At 39.1% G+C, this 4,776-nt stretch overlaps 2 non-coding genes across 2 annotated transcripts; both read right to left on the bottom strand.

Moving 5' to 3' along the window:
* Positions 1–308: 308 nt before the first annotated feature.
* Positions 309–380, bottom strand: trnaw-cca (transfer RNA tryptophan (anticodon CCA)). The gene has a single exon. It is a non-coding gene; the product is annotated as a tRNA-Trp (tRNA).
* A 1,163-nt stretch (positions 381–1,543) lies between these two features.
* Positions 1,544–1,631, bottom strand: trnay-gua (transfer RNA tyrosine (anticodon GUA)). Its single transcript is given in 2 exon segments — positions 1,544–1,579; positions 1,595–1,631. It is a non-coding gene; the product is annotated as a tRNA-Tyr (tRNA).
* Between the last annotated feature and the right edge of the window lie 3,145 nt (positions 1,632–4,776).

Genomic DNA, 4,776 nt, shown 5'->3' with positions numbered 1-4,776 from the left:
TTTCAGGTTTGCTTGAACCTGTATTAAAAAAAAGTTATCTGAAACTTCCGGGATTCCATTATCTGATGTAGCTGTCTCTAAAGTTGGACGTGATGTTAAGCAGATGTGAACTGTGCCTTTTCTCTTAAAAAAATACAAAGTTCTTTTTTTCCCCTTCACTCCAATGCTGGAGACTGTAAGCCTCTGTGAGCTCCACACTGCGTGTCCTGTACTGCTCTATGTACTAATCTATGTGGTGTACAGATAGAACTCAACTGCATGGTGTGAATTCCGTGTTCAGGACCAGCAGAACCTGAAAAAGTAACAGCTGACCTCGACGTGATTTGAACACGCAGCCTTCTGATCTGGAGTCAGACGCGCTACCGTTGCGCCACGAAGTCACGGCTGTCTGTGCCTTTGAATTCCCCAAAGGAGACAAATCAGCTTCACAAAAAAAAAATCTCATGTGAAGTGCGCAGCTCTTCCGAAGAGAGTCTCTTCTTACCACATTTTATTCTTCCTGCGCAGCTCTTGTGCAGGTGTTGTTCTCAATTACAGATCCAGGAACACTGATTGTTTTTTCTATTTTTTTAAATTAAGTACCCCATGGTGCAACGGTAGCACGTCTGACTCTAAATCCCCAAGTTCATTTTCAAAGTATATCGGAGTCAACTGATACTGATCAGGTTCTGCTGCTACTGAACCCGCAGTCTTCACCTTAAAGTTCAATTCCCCAAGCCTTTTGACCTTATATGTCCATCCCTTCTCGTCAAAACTCGTATTTTCACAGGGTACCCTTCAGAAATCGCAGTATAGAATGAAAAAACTCCAGTAGATCTCGGCCGCTGTTTGTGATTTTCCTTTTAAAATAAATGAATCTCTGGAAATTTTACGGAGTGTATCACTTTCACTGAGACCGAGAAGTGTTAAGCTGTACATGCGTCTTTGTGGCTCAGTTGTTAACCAAAAGGGTGGTGGTTTGAGCCCTTCCAGGGACGCTACGAGCCTTTTAACGTACACACCCTCCTCACTTCATTTCTCCACGGCCGGTCTTGTATCGCTAACAAATACAGAGCCCGTAGGAGGCAGTAAGCTCGCATATATATAGCTCACTGTGTATATAATGAAGAAGCAGAAGTTAGTTTCTCATCTGCGCGTTACAGAGCCTTACGCAACTCGTAGTGTACCAACAGCTAGGGTTTGATCCCTGCACGGGCTATTAGTTGAAAGGCCATTGTAAATGACGTAGATAGATAGATACTTTATTGATCCCGTGAGGGAAATTAATAAAGCTTATCCAGCTGGCTTTTATGTTTCACACTAAATTGCGATCTTGAAACCAAAATGAAATTGACATTTGTACTGTATGTTTTTTTTTAATTACAAAGCAAACAGAGTATTCCCTTAATTCAAAGATCAGATATTGGCCAAAACAAGACAATCAGACGTGGGCTGACTTTGGAACAGGAGCCTCTGCTTCGTCGTTTATTGAGCTTTTGATCAATGACTGAGAGAAAAAGATTCGCTATTTTTACTCTTTGATTAAAGTACACAAAAAGCACCTTCCTTCGAGCCGGAACCGAACCAGCGACCTAAGGATTCCCTGCTGACTCCACTACAGTCCTCCGCGCTACCAACTGAGCTATCAAAGGGTTGTCAAATGCTCCTTGGCACATACTGCCCAATGTAGTGAAATGTTCCGGGTGATTTAAATCCCAGTTCGACATCAAGTTTCCAACTCGTTTCCTTAGTCTTGTTTACCTTGAATTTAAGCCACGAACCAGGATTCTACTGTATAAACTTCCGGGGATATTACAAAATGTTTGATGGGGCATCAATCATTCCAGGCGGAAATGGACTCCTTTTTGTTTCTCGAGGGATCATATTAAACATTGCATTAGTACCGAGAGGAGGATCACCATGAAACACAAAACAAACAGTTTCATTCTGTCTTTTTTAGAAAGTAGCGTTTGTGCTACATTAATTATATTTTCGTGGAAATATAGAAGTTGTAAATGTTAAAATTTATATTTGAATCGAAATGTGGTTTTGAGTTAAATATTAGCGGGATCATGTGATTAGTTTGTTTGTCATTACAATATATATTGCCATTTTACTAGAATTTGTAACTGAAATTTACTAGTTGTGTTTTTATGATGATTAGCCATTTGTTGATTACAATATTGTATATAATGTATAATTTGAACTACATATTTTTCAGGTGTGAATAATTGTATATTTTAAGAATAAATTTCTAAAACAAATCATTGGCTTTATTTACTAGTTTCTACACCTATAAAATATTTATTTGATGTATAATAGACCTTTAACTATATATGTATATTAGTCCTCTAAATTTATCCGTATAATAGAACTCCAACCATTTATGTATAATAAACATATAATCATAGATGTCTAATTGACATATAACAATATACGTATACTGGAATTTCATTGTAGACCAGTTACGGAGCACATTTATACGTCTAAAGTATGCGTTTAATAGTCGTATATTCTACTTCTTTTGCCAACTGGGATGTGCCGATTTTAATTTAACAAAGCTAGATACACAGTTTGTTTCTCGAAAGCGTGTTATGTAAAAAAGATACTTTGCTAAGGATACAACGGGTGTATAAATGAATTCTCCTGACAGCCAGTTGAAGATAAAATTCCACACGTGAAAATGGTTTTCTTGGACATTGACAGGTACTTAATTGTTTACTTGTAGTTCCACATGAGTAAAATAGATATTTCCTGCAAATTTCAAGAGGGCTTGCGAAGAAATCCCATCAAGCTTTAGCAGAGATTATGGTTACAGCGGAACAGTCTGAAGCTCGTCCCTTAGTGGGTTTGAACCACCAGCCCTTCATTTAACAGCTGCACAGAGACACACTCCCGCTGCTTTTGCTGTTCACACGTTTGTAGTTAAAGAATTATAAAATACTGACATTTTCCTGCCAGCCGGCAGTATTTCTTCTGCACTGACCATGAATAACCAATAACTTTATTTCATCTTTCGCAGTCTGTAATCCACAGAAAATGAAGTGAATACTTGTATTAAGCTAAATCAAGCCGACGGAGATGCACTGCCGTTGTTTTTCTCCACTTTTCGTTAAAAGGAGAAAAATCACTGACATTTTCTTGCGGTATTTCTTCTGTCCTGATTTGCAAGACTTATATTTTATATAAGTTGTATGAATTTCTTGAAGTTCAGAAACAACTTGTTCCACAAAGGAAATGAACACTTGGTTCAAAGTAAATCAAGACGTATGTATCTCTCGCTGCGTGTGCTCTTATCTGTCCATCTCTCTACTTTTCTCTCACTCTGACAGTCTGTGCAGAGTTTCTGAAGGGGATGTAACACCACTGTGCAAACAGAAAAATTATCAGAGGCAGAATAAAAAATCATTATTCTCTTCTCAGTCAGATTCACAGCTCAGAGACAATCGGACAGAAGCTCCATACTTCTTTTTATCCGTCAATCCAGAACCAGAGGACATTCAGACAATCAGTGCTGCTACATGAATAATATCAGGCAGAACAGCCTGGACTCAGGTTACATCTCCCCATTTTCTCCTTCCTCACAGCCACTTAGAGACAGAGAAGAGCTCCTGGTTCTCCTCTCTGTGAACTGGGCTCAAGACTCACTGATCTGTCAGCTGTGGACTCTGTTCCAGGTCAGAAGCAAGAAGCTTCTATTAACCCTTTCCAGGACCTCCAGCCCTTCAGTATTACTTTCTTTACTGTATGTCAGTCTCCAAACATTTTTTATAAATGTTTTATAACACACGTGAGTGTGGAATTATCTTTTTATGTAATAAACACAAGTAGTGACACTTTGGTCAGTACACTGTATATTGATTATTAGTAGCCAATGGGCCGATGGTCGTGTCTACAGTAGTGACCAGTTGACCAGTCTGTAGCTCTCAGCAGTGGGACTCAGATCACACAGAAGAAGACCTGTCTGTGTGTGATTCCACACCAGCCCAGGGAATCACCAGCTCTCATATGTCTCTCACAGGTGTCTCACAGTCTTATAAATTTACAATTAGATGAATTATTGTAACAGGTAATCAGACTACCTATGGAACTGAGAGCAGGCTGGAAATAAAACCTCCTGGCTTCTATACTCTGATGATTCGTTTAAAACATTTAAAAGCACTTATTACAGGGACTTGTGCTCGTTCTCTACTGCTCCACACGGGTACGCCTTGTAACACATTAATCTGTGAAGTAAACTATTTTTTTTCCTGTTTAATGAATTTCATTCCTTGGTTTGTCGCTCTCCTTTTACAACTGTTATGATTCGCTTCTCTTCACAGCCCGGTGTGTTCTTTTTTGGGGGGGATGTTATATCTGTAAGAAAAGCCCCCCAGGCTCCGGACAGGAGTCTCCTCCAGCGGAGACGCGCTCTGCTCTGTTACAAAGAGCGCTGTGACATCACAGACACCAGCCTGAGCGCCTGGATCAGAGAGCAAGACCGTGGGAGGCGCAGGGTGCGCACGGAGGAGAGTTATTGATCACTTATCTATCGAAAACCAATTAATTCAATTAAAAAACCGTAGAATAAACAATTAGCTTCACCGATTGGTGAGTACTGATTCTTTTTCTGGTTTTGATCCTGTTCTAAATATCTAGAAAACAGTCAATAAAGACTGTATCGATCAATTACTGTAGTGCGTTTAGTGTAAAAAATGTTCAAACCGAAATTAAACAATGATTATTCTTATTATTATTTAGGTAACTGTATCCTAGAGCTAAAAAAAATATATTCCAAGTTGATAAATGTATGTAAGT

The sequence above is a fragment of the Lepisosteus oculatus genome, chromosome 14 (assembly GCF_040954835.1).
Source record: "Lepisosteus oculatus isolate fLepOcu1 chromosome 14, fLepOcu1.hap2, whole genome shotgun sequence".
In the NCBI taxonomy this organism is placed as follows: domain Eukaryota; kingdom Metazoa; phylum Chordata; class Actinopteri; order Semionotiformes; family Lepisosteidae; genus Lepisosteus; species Lepisosteus oculatus.
Note: the sequence above shows the minus strand (reverse complement) of the source record. Positions and strands in the feature narration are given on the sequence as shown.